Here is a 17,329-nt window from a genome sequence, read left to right on the forward strand (position 1 = left end):
GGAAAGAATATATAAGAGGGGAGCTGTACCAGTGAGCGCCTAGGGTGAATTTAACTGACAACAGATCCCCACAGCCTATGCTACTGAGTTTAGAGGGTTAGAAGGTTAAACATCGTGGCATTTAGTGGAAAATGCTGGCAGAATGCTCAACAATAAGAGATGGGCAGAAAATTACTTGCCTGGGAATTTGAACGGAGCATTTTAAGGCTGGATTCTGCAACCCATATTCACATTGAGCAGCACTTATTCAATGGATAGGCCCAAAGGGCCCATGTCTTATTACCAGCATAGCAGGGAGTCTTGTAAATCTTGTGGGATGTGACTTCAGTGCGACCAGTGTTCCCTCTAATTTTTGACAGGCTGTGTGCGCAAAAAATTTCTTTTGTGCAAATTGTTGTGCTTCTGTGCAAATTTCTGTGCGTGCGGGTGTTTTGCAATGTGTGCGGGGTTCAGGATCTGTGTGCGCGCGCACACGCGCACAGCTTAGAGGGAACGGTGGGTGCAACGACTCCTGTGTGTGCTACTCAACCTGAGTCGGGCTGGCAAAACCTGACCCTTGTCTAGGTAGAGTACAGGAATCAATTTCTTGATGGATGGGTTGAGAGGAGGGGAAGCAAGTCCAAGTTTCCAAGACCTTTCAGTTTTGTTCATAGACAAGTGCATTCCTGGGGGCCAGTTATAAGTAAACAAAATAGCATTTTCTCTTCTTGGCCTTGGCACATTTGGCCTTGGCCTGAGCTTTAATGACTGTACGTAAGGCACTGTAACTTTACGCTGTATCTATCAATCTATCTTAGAGTTCTGTATTGCCACACACCACCTGTAGAATCACATAACAGTGACAACAATAGCAAAGTCCCTACTGGACTTCATGGGGTAAAAACTCTGCTTCGGGTAAGTTGTTGTTTTGTTTTGTTTTTTTAAATTAGCAAAATCTTTAAAAACATTTTGGGGTAGGGGGTTTAGGAGTAGAAGGGGGTGTCAGTGCTGCATGAGCATCATGGTGGAAAAGCTTTGTGTTGTGCATATAGCAAATATCACATCCTGTAGCCCGGCAACACACTGGTTACACACAATAGATTTTTCTTGTTTGCAGAGTGTGTGTGCATGGGGGAGAGGAGAGGGTCACATTTTGTGTTTCTTTATTGAAAATTCTTTCCGGGCTGTGACCAGATTTGGTGTGAGCAGGTACAACTCCATTCATTTCAACAGGTCCCAAAAGCAAGTTGAACCACACAGTTCAGAAAATTCCCTCTCCTCCCTTTTTTAGAGTCTTTAACTCCATTTGGTAACTCACGTGAAAACTACAAACTGCCTTGTCTTGACTAGGATTTTACCTCATGTTAGTAAACTTGAGTCCAGAACACTCCTGTCTTCCTAATGTAGACACAGCCTGTGTGTGTCCTCTGTCAGTCTTCCCTGAACTAAACACAAATAGCTACCTGTCGTCTCTGAAAACAAAGGTTTCAGTACACAGAAAACAAAGGTGTATCAGCTACATAGCTAAATACACAACACATAGCAGTTGGCAACTCCTTGAGGCAAACCAAATCCATTTTTAAAATTACTGTGTTGTGATGCTAAAGATCAAGCAACAAATACATGTAAGATAAAGTTTGCTGAGGGTCTTAGTTGTGCATGAAAAATATAGATTGTTGTTTTAAGGAAAGGTTAAAAAAATGCCATCAAAGATTTATGATAGAACGTTACAAAATTAAGCAAGAGGGAAGTGGCTGGAAGTCTTCTAAACACATTAAATTTGTATGCTGTTGTTCTAAGGAATGGTTTTAAAAACTGAGAAAGCAAAGTCAAATCAGGAATGTATTTAGATATGTGTTTGACTGTGTTTTTTGGGAACCAAGAATCTGGTACATGAACCAGTTGTAGAGTTAAGCAATAAAGACTGAAAGGGAGGGAAATTCCTAGCAATTTATGACTGAGAAGAGGCGTGCATGCCCCCACACTTACCCAAGCAAGGAAGCAGTTAATTCCTAATAGAGGCATGAGATGTCCAGTTTCAGCCCTGACCTGGGGCCACAGGGAGCCTGGATACCAAATGCTTTAGGCCCACCGAAGGGTTATACTTCTCATCAGAGATTCTAAGTTAGACTCTGTTTTCTCTCGTTGTTTTGGTTTCTCTTAGGTCAAATGAGCTGGCCTAGGTTTGGCAAGGGAAGACTAGTTCCTACCCCTCTGTAAGCCAGGCAGAGTGAAGGGGGTCCATGCTGAAAAGCATGGGTATTAAAGAGACCATGGCCCAGCCCTGTAGGCTGCTCCATGGCAGAAAGTGGCTGGAACCCTGGTGGATTTCCCCAGCCATGTATTTCCTCATCACAGGGGGTACCATGGGCAGTACAGAGATGATGTAACAGCCCAACACCACTACCTCCACATCAGAGCCCCAGCACAGGGTAGCCCATGGGCAGCAGTGCGGCATGTTGGCGGGAGAGGGAAGTGTATCCAGTGCGCTCTGGGTTGCGCTATTGGGAGCCCTTTAAGACAGGGTAATTTAGAGCACTCCTGATGGCTGCTCTTCCTTATGCCAGCCAGAATTCAGGAGGCAGGAAAGTGGCGTAAAACCACCTCTGTGCCCTCCTGGGCCGTGCCCCTTGTGAGGTGCAGCACAGAATGTGCCTCAACATTTTGTTTCCCCTTTGGTGTGTTTCTACCTCTGTGCAGGTGCCCCGTGCTACAGTCTCAGGCCACCAAGAACCAGAAGAGTCTGAGGCAAAGTTGAAAGCCCTTAAACTAGCCAGTATTTAATTGTCATGGAACTCCTGCCTAGATCACTGTTGTTATTATGTACCATAGAAATACATGAGTATATAGGGAAAAAATGGATGCCTCATGCACAGTTGTTGTTAGCAGGGTTCTGGTGACAGGTGCGGGGCAGGGAGGGGTGTTTCTTTTAGTCTAAGATCAGTGTTCTAACCCTGTGCATCTGAGAACCATGTTAGCAAAACCATAGGCTTTCTTGAGGTGAGGGCCTACAGTATAGTTTTATCACAAGATTCTGAGACAAATCTGGATTGTGCCCAGAACTGGTGTTTATGGAGGGAGTTAGGAGTACAGTAGATGGAGCGTTTCTGTTAAAGAGGAGATGGGCTGGGATTGTGGGAAGAGATCGTTCCAGCTATGACATAGTAAGAGGGGTGGCGTTCTCCAAGGACTCTCCTACTTTCAGTCTCCATAAAACAGCTTGTAGCTCAAACCATTTGCCACTGGAAAATGCGCAGTAAACATCACACCTACCCTTCTATCCTTGCATGGTGGAGGAGGTGGTACCCTTGGGTTCTCGCCCACTGTGGGCTTGGTAGCATTGCATCAACCTGTCCAGAGACCCCAGGGGTCCTGAATTGCCTTCCCCTACTCTAACTACTGAAAGAAGCACTCCTCCATTCTGAAGCAAATCAATTCAGCACCTCCCACCCTTTGAGAACAGCAATTTGTTCCTTTTTAAAGAAAAATTAATTACAGCACACAGATAAATGCAAGAACTGCAAACAAACTGATGACTCCAACTGGAAAATCTGGCACTTGGAAAACAAACAAGAGCAACAACACTGTTGTGTGTCATGCCAAACTCTGAGAAAGACCTTTGAAATGCCGATTTTTTTCACACTGTGGTCGGCGGAGCGGCGGGAAACAAGTTCTCTGCGTTTTGTTGGTTAGTAATTACATTTTTCATATTTTATTTATTTCCTCAAAAGAAACAAGTAATTATTACACAATCCTTTCCCCATACCACTTTGGAAGATTTATCAGTTATAATCTAGGAGAACGGCCCCATGTTAGACTTCAAATGCGTCTCATTAAAGATATTTTTTAGGAAGATTGGTGGAAAAACAAAGAACTGCTGTGCTGTTGTCTTTTACTTCTCTTTAATGTCGGGTTCAGAAGTAATGACTGGGAACAATCATTCTGCAAGCCTCTCTTTCTCTGTGTTTACTCATTAAACATGAGATCCAGGTGCTCTCATGGGGGGAAAGCTCATTCTAATGTTGGCTTTAGATAGTAAAAGTCTCTTCACTTTTGCTAACGAGCATTGCTTTGCAGGAAAGGGTTTGGGAGGGGAAATGTGGGACCTGCCTTAAAATGAAATTTTAGGGCCCAATCCTGCAAATGAGCTCATGGGTGGTGCTCTTGCTCTGGAGAGGCATTCCACTGAAATCAGGTGGATTGCAATGGCATAAGGACTAAGCATTCAATTAAGTGTTGCAAAACTGGGCCCTCTATGTGCTTGTGCATGTTATCACATACAGCCACAGCTGTGACTGAGTAGGGCCTTGCTCATTTATAAGAAAGAAAGGGAATCTGGCAGGACATTCTCTCTAAAGCCCCCTCTGCTTTGGAACTTGCTCCATCACTTTGGTCCATAATTGCCCTGGTTTATTGACCTTCAGGGCATACTGTAAGGCCCATCCTCTACCCTAGTGTGAAGGCTCTAGGGGCAGATGGTCTGAGTGACTTTCTTCTTTTTATGCTGGATTATTGTTGGTTGTGGTGAGAGTGGATTACATGGGATTCCTCGAAAGAGATGGGGCTCTACGATTTGGTCTTTCAGCAGGGTTTGGTCATTTACTGGGGGACTGGTCTTTTTCCATGGCTGTTGTGAGGGAGCAAGGAACAGGCACTCCTTTTGAATGGATGTGGGCATAAGTCTAAAAAACCACATACCTAATGGCATCGTGCCCACATTAAAGTGGAGAGGCAGAATGAGGGAGTGGGCAGAGCACAGGCTTGGGAGTCAGGCACTCCAGCCCTGACATGCTGTGTGGCCTTGAGTAAATCACATCCCCTCTATGATAATATCCCATCAGCGTGTTGTGAGGCTTAATTAGTTAATGTTTGTACAGTGCTTCAAACATGTCTAGTACTATACTAGTGTTAAGAGTGATTGCCATTATAACTAGAGCTGGCCCACCAAAAAAAAAAAAAAATCCTGCTGAAAATTTAAATGAAAACAAAAACCATTAGTTTTCATCACAGTTTTCAATGGAAAATTATAAATTTTCAGCAAAGAATGAAAACAAAACTTTGAGTTATAGATAGGATGACTCATGGCCTGGGGTCCCTGGGTGGACTACATCTCCCATTTTATTCCCTTTCTGCTGAACCACTGCCCTGCATCCTGGGCGATGTAGTCCAGATGGGGAACCTGGCACATAGCAGAGAATAAGGAACCCGAACTTCAATTCCCAGGAAGCAGTGCAGCAGCATTTCTGAATAGAATTTTTTTCAGTTTTGGACAAAAACTGAAAACTTTTCAGTCTTCTTCTGGCATTTGATTTCTCAGTGAACAGTTGAAATTTTCCAAGGAAAATGGACACTTTTCACAAAATTTTTTATTTAGTCAAAAACCCAATTTTTCCATCAAAAACAGTTTTGACAGAAAATTTTCAGCCAGCCCTAACTAGAACACCGATGCCGGTAAATCTCAGAGGTCTGAGCCTCATTTCATTTACATTGACTTCATACTGGGGTCACTCCATTCATTTCAAGTGGGAGAAGCACCAAATATATTTAGAGGGTGCCAATGAGTTTCTGAGCAGGTGAGAGCATCCGCCAACCCATATCAAAATCCAGGATCGAGCCTAGAAAGAATCAGAGTTGCTTAGATACATTGCTTCATTTAGGAGCTGCTCTGTTCCCAGGAAAGTCAGTGGCATAACTCTCATTGACTTCACTGCTAAAATACCAAACCCTTAGAGCCATCTGAGGAATCCTACTGACCTAGAGCCTTAGCTTTTTTGGTTAAATGTCATGGATGCTTGTGACTCACTGTAATGTGTGTAACCCAATTTAACTGAGCCACCTACTTAAACTTTTCCCTCCTCCTTCAGAAAAGGCTCTTGATAGGAAGATATCAAGGGGAGTCATCAGGATCCGATTAGCAAGCTGTGTTCTTAATTCTTGGTGTTTCTGGAGGCTGTCTCTTTCCCCTAGCAGTCCCCTTTCATTCTGTTTTTTATAGCTGACCTCATTACTGTTGTTAGTACAGCCCCCGCCCCCTTTCTCCTCCCATAGCACTTCTGTAAATGTTTTTGTTCTTTGTTCTAGTTCGCTGTCCCTTTGTGGTTCCCTCTGATGTCTAGTCAGTGGTATGTTTTCGATAATTCTTCCTTAGCATGTGCATCTTCTCTCCAGGTATCCAAAATCAGGGCAATGTTTATCTGAAGGGTCGCTCATTAGAGTAATGTATAATTTGCACTGCCACCTTTGGGACTGAGTAGTGGGTGCATCTGAGTCAACAGATGACCCACATTTAAACAAAGAAGCAGCAGACCTGCACTTTCAGAATGGCAAGGTAAAATCTCAGCCCAGCTGTGTACGGACGGCTTTGGCTGCCATGCGCGCAACAGGGAGAAAGGGCTGGTGTTGCAAGATATTTGTCATTTGGATCCCATTTATGACCTGGTCTTGTACCCACTGCAGTCTAAGGCTCAGTGACTTCAGTGGGAGTAGAAAGAGGCCCCTGGGGCGGGGTTGATGCTGCATAGTGTAGGTGCGGAGCTGTGCACACAGGTGCAAGGCAAAAAATGACCAGCTGAACAAAATGAGCCACTGCTTTGCCACAGCTGAGTTACCCTTGAGGTCTGAGAGAGGGATGCACGGAGCTCAGTGGCTCATCTGCATGCTGATGCTTGCACACAAGTCCATGCCTGCCCAGACATCACCATTTTCCATTCAAACCCCACTCCTGTACTCTTGAGAGGGATCCTCAAGTGCCCAAGGGACATGGGCGGAGTGCAGAGCAGCTGGGGAGGTGAAATCCTCTGGGCTGGAATAGCAGTTGCAGCCCCCATGTACCAGCTGCATGGAATTTTGGGGCCCACAGAGCTTCACAAAGGTATATTTGGAGCCCTGCACTGGGCCCTCTCCCAATATGGGCCTTCTGTGTTGGACTATAGAGGGTCTCTGCAGAACCCCTTTGTGTAACATGCACAGTGCACAGACCGTTCAGGCAGGGGGCTTTGTGTTGGCCCTCTGCACTGTGGATGTATTTCACTCCCAGCCGGAAGAACATTTCTTGTGTCCATTTCCGCTGGAGGACGCCAGCTTGGTGCTCCTTGTGTGCACCAGGAAAGGACTTGCCAGACTGTCAAGATGGCTACACTTGGCCTTTTCGGCAGCACCTGCCAGCCAATGCTCTGCAAACTCCTTTACAAATGTTAAATGGATGGAAGCTGACAGCATCACTGAAAGGCAGGTAGCATCGTGTTCACTTTTGGAACATGGTGGAACACAAGGCAGAGGAACGTTAAATGTCTTGGCCAAAATGAGACACAGTCAATGGCCAAACCAGAGCTAGAACCCAGGAATCCTGGCTGCTTTGATCATCTCATGACTGCACAAGAGGCTATGAGTGTTTGACAAATTAAAGAAACATTTGCAGCGGGATGGGGGTAAAACAGAGCTAAAAAAGAAGGAAATTAACTGCTTTACTGCTGCCTCATCTATCTGGTATGTGGGACAAAATACCCTCCATGCTCCGCCATCTACCAGATAGATCATGTTTGAAGTGTTGATGTCCCAATTGGAGGTTGTCACTGCCATAATCCAGAGTCGCACAGAACTGCAGGGCCGGCAACAAAGCAATTACAATGAGGCACCCTGAAAACAGATCAAACTCCTCATAATTGCTATTTACTGCTTCATTCTAGAATTCCAACTTACTGCCAAGGACAAACTCTGGAAGTGTTCTCCTCCAAATGGTATTAATCTAGCTTGCCCCAACTTGCCCGAGAAAACCAGCGCCTTGCATACCTACCTAAACTGACCTTGCATACCTACCTAATTCACCTTGCATACCTACCTAAATTGACGGTGGTTTTCTCAGTCAAATGTACACATGCGCCGCTTGACATTGAGCCACACCAGCAATCATGTTGCCTCATTGCTTTAGAAGAGTTTGGCACCAACCAAACATTTTGCAATGAGGAAACTTCATCCATCTTAAAAAATGAAATGCAAAGTAGGAGGTTTGGCCCATCTCTAGTGAGAATCTTCAAAGTGGGACTTCCCCTTCTGTGAAGTGAAGTCTTTCAAGAAGGAATCCCCCCCAAGCAATAACAGCTCTCAGAAGGGGTGCCAGCACCCGGGAAAATCAAAGCTTTGAAAATAAGCCTTCCCATTGATAGAAGTCTTTGCAGAAGCCTCTTCCTACCTTCTCTGATGCCTTTCAAGTAACAGCAAGTTGGAGACTATATAAAAGGCTCCTATCAGAAATAGGGCAGAACCCCTTCTGCTGGATCCCGGCTTGAACAGGAGGTCTGGGGTTTGCTTGAGGTTGCCATGCAAGCACCAAGACCAAATCTGAGCTGGCCTTTTGTCTGACTAACACACTAAGACCTTGATCCTTGTACTTGGGTGGGGGAGGAGGAAACACTTATCAATATTTTCCAGAGGGGGCAAAAAAGAGAATCAACTTCTATCACTCCCTCTCCCCAACTTCTAAAGAACAAGAGAGACAATAAATTCTACTTTCCCAGGCACGCCCTTTCCAGAATGGTCCAAGCCTTTCTGTTCTTCCACAGATTGCTCTTCCTTAGGACCACGATTTTCCCTCTGCTAGGCAGGATGTCAGACCACAAATTAGTTTTATTTTGATTTGGTTAGGCCCCCCATCTTCATGTATAATTTGCTGAATTAAAAGGAAAATTGTTTCCTGTTCTCCAGTTTCTCTCCTTGTATGTAGGCTTAAATAATTATCTCGACCAAGCAGAAAAAACTTTCCATGATGAAAAGAGCATGAGTGAGAGAAGAGGGAGTGAAACTTCATCTTTCTTGGGTTCCTTTAATGTGGTCAGGTGATGCTACTCAGCTTCCTGTTACCTGTTGTGGAATCTGTCTTGCGGGCTGGATCATCACCATGTCTGCATCATGAAGGAGGTTAAAAATAAATAAAAATCACCCCTGATTTCCTAAGAGATCACCTGAAGAGTGCCAAGCATTGCTCAAATGCTTCTCATGGACTAAGCTCCAGGAGCTCCATCCCTTTGTGTCGGAGATCCTCCAGTCCCACTTCAAGAGTCGGACTGAAATGAAATGCCAAAAGGCCATCTCCCATTCCATGTGACGTGTCCCTTTAATCTCAGTCACCCAGAGCGCTGCTTATTCCTGGTCTTTTTGACGGTGAAATTCACCCCTGTGCTGAGAGTTTTCCCTGGTTCAACAAGGTGCTTAAGCACATGCCTACATTAAAGTATGTGTGGATTAGTTCCATTGACTACCTAGGCCTAATGCTGAGCTCATGCCTAATTATAAGCACATATTCGTTCCATCAGCTTCAATGGGGCTACTCACCTGTGTAAGATTAGGCTCAAGCACCTTTCTGAATCAGAGCCATGCTCAGCTTTAGACCTTTGCGCTGCTGACCCTGAGCACGAAGGGGTGAAATTCACATAAGTGCTTTGTCTCTTCTTGCTCTGGAAGATTTGGTCAGAGCCCACCTTGAGCTGCAAGATCATTACTAGCACCTTCGCCTTCACAACAGCAGCAGTAGCCAAAGCTCTGACAGCGACATGTTTAGCTACGACGGTTCTGTGACAAGGCACCGTGAGTGAAATCCTTGGCCCCATTGAAGTCAATGGGAATTTTACCAGTAAATTCCATGTGTTTTTGTTTTTGTAAGTGAATGACATTGTGGCTATCTGGATGTTCAATATGTTTCTGGGCCACTTCTTCACAAGATCATTTATAACTAAAAATGAATGTTTTCCTTGCCTTCAGCCTGTTTTGTAATTCACCTACAGAAAGTGTTAAGGCTCTTACCTGTGGAAACGTAAATTCTTGATTGTTTATGTACCCAGTTTGTATTTCTCTATTTGTCGGCAAATCAAGTATTTCTTCTTCTGGCATCCTACCAGGGTTTTCTGCATTTACGCCAAGTTTATCATCATGAAAATATACTTAGATTCATGTTTTGTATTTGGCGAGGACACAGGATTAAGCAGATCTGGATTCTACTAGCAGCTCTGCCAATATTTTGCACTGTTCCTCAGGGAATTGCCTTATACTCCATGGAAAAATTCCTGCCTTAACTTGTCTGTGCCTCAGTTTTCCCACCTGTTAAATGGGAATAATATATTGACCCACTTTCTCTCTCTATTTATCTCTGGTATTTATTAGAGCTGGGAGAGAAGTAGTTTTCCTGTCCCAACTCAGGACAAAAAGTCAAAAACTTGAAAAATTTTCTGAATTAAAAATCCAAAAAATAATTTCAGTTTGGGTCAATTTGAAACCATTTCACTTTGTTAATTTTGAAATGTTTTGTTTTAATTTTGACCTTTTAAAATTTTTCTACTACAAATTAAATTAAATTTCTGAGACAAAGTGAACTTTTTGTTTCAAGAATGTCAAACTGAGATGTTTTGACAATTTAATCCTTCAATGGGAAATTTACGAGAACTGATAGTCTCCTGCAAAAGGTTTTGGTTTTGAAAAATTGGCATTTTTCAACAGGAAAACTTTCTGTCAAGAAATTCCAGACCAACTGTAACATTTAAAGAGGTAAGATGGGATTTTTCAAAGTGGCTTAGCATTGGTCTAACTCTAGTGCTGTTGAATTCCCTGGTAAAACTTACACTAAATTAAATTGGAGTTTGGCCAATAGGCAAATGTATTGTTTGTAGGTGCCTGAGCACTTTGGAATCTACAGATGAAAAAGCAATGTACATATGCTATTTATTATTATTAAATGCTAAATTGTACAGGAGATGCATTTCTATTTTGCATCCCCCTGAACTGGGAAAACCACAACACCCACCTGAGAATAAAGAGGAATTAAAGAGATGGAGTTTAAAAAACAAAGTTTAAGATGCAGTAATTGGCAAGATGACCAGGCTAGAGTAACCATAAAGAAGAGATGGTATCATCACAGAGGGAGATTCATGTGTAGGGCTTTAGTATATAGATTCATGTGTATAACTTTAGCATAACAAGGGCTGAGTTCCCCTTGTTATACTAAAGTTACTTGAGTCCTGAAGATTAACAAATCAGATTGTTATCCACTCTGCAGACACAATGTATAGGAGACTATGTTGTACTGCCAGACTTTAAGCAAAACTCCACAGTATTTCATTAATATGCGCTTACAAATTCTGGCCCAATAAACCCCACAGATGATACATTTTTCTAACCTTTGTAATGAACTTCATTGTTGAAAATGACTCCAGCTTGGACAGTTTGTAACCTGATAAGTTAGCAGGCACCTTGATGACTTTCTCACCCTTGTATCACATCTAAATGGGTGATGGTGCTGGCGGTGGGGAAGTGGTTACTAAATATTTGTCATTTGAACCTGATCTGTCATTTCCTCAGACGTATTTCTTTGTAGAAAGATTATTAAGAGTAACACGTCTCCAGTAATGCAATCTGTCACTGAATCAAGGAGCCGTATTCTGCAGGTGACTCCTGTGGGGGCAAAGTCTGAGGAACAGGATAAGGGGATAATAATGCATTTATCTAAAAATGCATTTTGGCCTGATTACATAGCCAAATAAAAAATTAACCAGCTTTATCTTGTGTCATCAGATTAACAGTTCTTCCACATCAGCTGGAGAGGCTAGTAGGAAATCTTTAGCCTTCTTAAGACAGGAGCCCTATTAGGGAGTTTCTCCCATGTCATTTTTATCTGCTAGACTGCTCAGTGGAATCAAACCACTAGTGTATTAAGGCCAGAAATGTTTTCTCAGGATGACATGATCTCATTTGTCTGAAGAACTTCTGACCCAAGACGAAGCATTGTTTGGTGTCTGACACTGAGAACAGAGCAGGTCCCCCACACACTTAATGATACGCATTCTTCCCAGCCACAGTCCTGCAGGGTCTGATTTCAGCTGCTTGTTGAATGGTATTTATTTGTCACAGATCCACCTTTACAAACGCATGTGAGAATGAACAGGTACGGGGCCTTTCATCTGGTGTCAGTCCAACGTAGCTCCACTGAGTTCAACATATAATTGACTTCAATGGAGCTACACCGATTTACACCAGCTGAGGATCTGGCTAACAGTTTCTAATCAGCAAATACCGGTTTGATACAGTAGAATTTTCAGGGGTTTTTTTGTAACGGAGGAAATCTTGAGGGGAGGGGAAGGTGAAGCGATAATGAGCTACTGCATGATCAACCGCAAAAAAGGTATAAAAGATATAGACCATTAGAAAAGAAAAAGGCTTTAAATGCCATCTGATATTTTAGCTGAAAAGGGCTTTATTAAGTTAAAAAAAAATCTACATTTAACAATATAGAGTACCCAGTCCTGTAGATTTCCACTGCAAACTCCTCTGAAGTAAACTACAAAGGGTTGCAATGTTTCTTCTTTCAGACTTTTTTTATATGAACTTTTTTTTTAAGGCGCCATATCCCAGTGAACTATCCTCCATTTCTTTTTCTTGCTGAAGCTGCAGATGTACATTATGCTAGTGTGAAAAAAGCTAATTAAACTGCATAGACTCTGCAGGAGGCAGAGAAGGCCTGCAGTGCACAGGGGATGATTGATTTGGACTGTCACACAGCTCTGCTGGGTGTCATAACTTAGTGACAAATAAAGGATTACAGTGTCCCAGAGTAACTCTCTCCCTTTTATTGTTCACCAGACATCAAAGCACAAAAGCATATTAGCATTTTTAATAAGTAGTTAGGTCAGTCAGGGCTTACAGTTTGGAATTACTTTATGTAAAACTAAAAAATGAAAGAAAACCCAAAGTTATTGGTAGATTAAAAAATATAATGCCCACAAGGCAGGAATGATTCCTCCATTGCTTTCAATTGCAATTGCATTATTTGCTTCAAACATGCAGGGAATGTGTGTTTCCAGATCATTGTCTGTGAGCTAGATTGCTAAGGGGGGGCGGGGGAGAACTAAAAACAAAAATAAAAGTTGCACACATCGTATTCAATAACAATTACTGAACTTTTAGTTCTAGAGATTTGTGTGGCACGGTATTTGTGCATTGTTCATGAGGAGCATATTGTTTTCCTCTTACAATTTAGTGCTATAAAATATTTTTCAAAAAAAAAATCACCTTATCTTGAATGAACCTATATCCCTAAAAACTTTAAAGTGCAAGTTTTATGTTAAAAAATATAATTTGAAGGTGTTTACCTTAAATAAGCAGATCTTGGATATTAAAATGTAAACCAAGACGGAATAGTGAAGTTCATTTCCTTATCAGTAATATTATTAGCTCAGCATAACTGTTAACGTTTTTCTTTGAAGTGGGCAGAGTCCTTTTTGATCGTGCTGTTCTATTCCACAGAACTAGATGAAATGACCTGATTACAATATCATTTGCATATGGGATGTCAATTCTATACTGGTCTTTTGAAGCACTGCGTATATGTGTGTTGTTATACACAGAGATGTAACTACATATCTCCAGGTTTCAGAGTAGCAGCCGTGTTAGTCTGTATCCACAAAAAGAACAGGAGGACTTGTGGCACCTTAGAGACTAACCAATTTATTTGAGCATAAGCTTTCGTGAGCTACAGCTCACTTGATGCAACTGATGAAGTGAGCTGTAGCTCACGAAAGCTTTTGCTCAAATAAATTAGTTAGTCTCTAAGGTGCTACAAGTCCTCCTTTTCTTTTTATATATCTACAGATGTTTTTTACACACACACACTCTTAAAAACTATAATGGTCGTAATGTTAAGACTGAAATAGTGCCTCCATTCTTAAATAGAGATGACCAGCAGCACCACAACTTGCTGCTGTCAAAGATCTATCGTTACATTTCCATTATAGACCATGTTCCCAGGAACTCATACCATAAATGCCATACGAGGCTCAGACTAAATCTTTATATACAAGGTCTTTGGCCAGAAACACCATGCTTTACAGCGCAGTTGATCAAAACCAGTTTCTCAGGGACAGATTGAGAGGTGATGTTTAATGGGGTGTGGTTACCTGTTGTTCAGTAGGTCTATGGGCCTGTTCCCATACATTGAAATGGGCTTTGGATCAGGCTATAAAATGGTGTAATTGATATGCTATGGTGACAGAAAAAGATGTAAATTACAGCAGTTTAGACTCCCATCTGAATCCGCCCCTCTGTAGTTGAGTCACAGAAATGTTGCAAACAAGAGAGGTTGTGTTGTTTAGATACTGCTCTTTCACCTCTAGCGCTCAGGCACATTGTTGTTAATGAAATAGGCAGCGGACATATTTTTGTTAATGACTGGAATATTAACTGGTCCCATCTGGCCTTCTGTCTGCCTTCATGACACACCCCAGTTCCTTTGCTTCTGCTTAAAACTCATGCTTCCTTGAAACTGCTCTTATGCAGCGCATACCACCACCAAAGGCAAGGTGCCATCAGAGACATTTCTGAGGACCTGAACTCCCACCTTGTAAATTTAGCTTGCAGGACATTAAAGGATCCCACAGTCACTTCTGCTGCCTGTGCAACAATGGCAGGTTGCAACATGACATGTTACAACAATATTGTATCAACTAGGCCACTGCGACGTCCTGGCGCTGTGAGCTGCGGTTTGGTCCCCGACATACGTGGTACTTTCAACAGCACAGAATTTAAAAGACTCAGCGGCTGAATTCTAGCAGTGGAACTATTTACAGCTCTTTGTACAACAACAATTCACTCACTAGTGATTCATCCATTAGATTCAGTAGATGTGGACACTGTCAAGATATAAGAACGTCTTAATAGAGTGCTTGTCTTGTGATTGCAAGTGGGAGGAGAGGTGCCCACATAGATCACCTCCCTGCTCATTCATGATTGAATAACATTCTTCTGTCAACTACAGCAACTGCCTACATGGGAAAGTCCTACTAGGAAAGTATTAAGTGCATTTTTAGCTGTCTGTTTATGCAGTTGAGCAGCTGGAACTAAGGAAGGGAACCAGCATCATGTGATCAGCCAATGCTGGATCACGAGGCTATATTCCATGGACCACCAGTGGTTCACGATTCGATCTTGGGAACTGCTACAATAGACCGTAACAGCTCTAGACCAGATACAGTTTGCACATTATCTTCTTTTTTTAATAATAATTTCCCCTCTTTTTTATAATAATACCTTTAATATTCTTTAATATGAAATCTTCACTTTTTAGTATGAAATGATTTTAAAACAAATCAGAGGACATTAGGACATTCCATCTGACAAACTGGCACATAGATCCTAGTGTGATAAGTGCCTTAAAATTACGTGTGATAAATAAGAGAGAAAAATTGACAAGCAAGCAACCTTAGGAGTCTGGCTAGCATTTTCAAAGACAAGGAAATTCTTCTGGTTAGAGATGAAAATGGTGTCATTAATCCATCAAGCTGTGCATACACAGGAAGTACTGTAGCTGTTGCTGGGACTTCCAAACACTGAGTGGTCAGACTTAGTACATCACAAGTACTAGAATACCTGGGCAAGGTGTAGAGAGGGTTTTGATGAAGGAATTTCAGACTGAATTTCATTTCCTTTCTTTCTGTGGATCAAATCAGACCTTTCATTTAACTTTAATTAAATGTTTTGTAGAGATGAACTTAAACGCAAACCCACCAGACTTCAGGGTCTTCAAATCCAGATGAAGGATCATAATTTTGCAGTTTGCCCCCTTGCTAGTGTGTTTTGTTTTGGTATATAACTTGGTGCATGCTCATGCCACAATGCATTTAAATCATTGTAGTACTGTGGGCTACAAAGACAGGGGAGGATAGTCTTCAACGTTACAGATAAGCTGAAAATCTCAACAGGACACAGGATCTGAATATGGGAGATTCTTAATCTTAGCAGGAGTCAGAAAGTCACTTCTGTGTTTGTAATACAAAAGGCTATTTGCATGAGAGAATTGTCACATGTTTCAAACCTCAATATACTTACTCTGCACAGATTTTTAACAAATAACAAAACAAACCAGGAGGGAGACAGTGGTGGCAAAGCGAACTGATTCATCTATTGGCAGTGTCAGCATTATTTATGAATGTCACTTTGCATTTTCCAACTTTTTTTTCCCTTCTTTTTTCATTTTCGGGGCTTTGGAACTCTTTTCGCTCTGCAAAATTGCAGCTGCTGATTTACAGTTGTGATAGTGGAGGTTCTTGGATATTCGAAAATGATGGCTAAATTTGTTTGTTCAAGTTTTTACTGAATCACTTGTTAGTGTACAACTAACATTCCACACCCAGGACTAATGAAAGCTCCTTTCTTCTATGTCAAAGTGATTTTATGTCAGAAATTTCCCCACACGCACACCAGTTCCAGTTATCTGGTTGATATATTTAGACATCACGCATGAAATATGCCTTTATTCATGTACTTGTGCCTATAAACTGAAAGGGCCCTTTTATTCTGATAGAAGAATCCAGCAGCTCAGTCCTAAACTATAAGATGCCGACCACAGTTAAGCTGGCTATCGGCCAAAAAAAAGTCTTATCTCTTTGAGTGAAATCAATGTAAGAAACCACAATTGTGAATTTTAAAAGCTACACTTTGGAAAGAGCACTGATGATGATATTTTAAAATTGGGACCAACAGCTGACAGTACCCAATGTCTGACACACTTTTTGTTCTGAGTAGAACCTACATTGGGTGCTTTGTACCATCTGTTAGCCAAATTCTTGGATACATGGTTCCTACAGCTGCCCGCTGGAGAATAAAAGGGCGGAATTTATTTGACCCTAGAAATCATTATTGGAAGGCTCTGCACTTAGGGCCACATATTTCATTTTTAGGCAGCACAGAATGTAGAAGCATGTAATAAGTTACTAGCAGAAGAGAAAGCAAACCTGCTGCACAGGTGAAAAGGGTTTCAGTGGCATGATCCCATCCGGGAGGTGGTGCTGTCTTCCCAGGACCTACAGAGGGCCTGATTTCCAGAAATAGCCTCTGGTGGTTGCAGGTATGTTTTGTGCCGACAAATAATTGTGTTATATTTTTGTGCCCACCATGGGTGGCGGGTTGCATAGGCTGGGGGAGGCTAAACAGCTGAGCATGGCCCCACCCATTGCTTACCACCGCTCCCTGTGTGCAGCTTCAGTCCTTCAGCCCCCAGTGCTCCAGCTGGGGCTGTGCATCTTCCAGTGCTCTGAGCTAGGGGGACTGTGTCCATGGGCTACCCGCCCTCCTGGCGCTCTGGGGCTGGGGGGCTAGCCTGGGGCAGGACTGGGCCGGTGGCTGCAGTGGGGGGGGCCCTCTGGGCTCCGGCAGGGGGTGGAAGGGGCAGGGCCTCAGGTGGAAGGGGCAGGGCTGGGGGCTAGCCTCCCCCAGCCAGCGGTTCATGCGCCACCCATGGTGCCCACAAAGATGGTGGTGATTCTGATGTATTAATTAACACTTACGTTGTGGTAGCACCAAGGAACCTGAGCCAGAC

Source organism: Natator depressus, chromosome 14 (assembly GCF_965152275.1).
Source record: "Natator depressus isolate rNatDep1 chromosome 14, rNatDep2.hap1, whole genome shotgun sequence".
Lineage (NCBI taxonomy): Eukaryota > Metazoa > Chordata > Testudines > Cheloniidae > Natator > Natator depressus.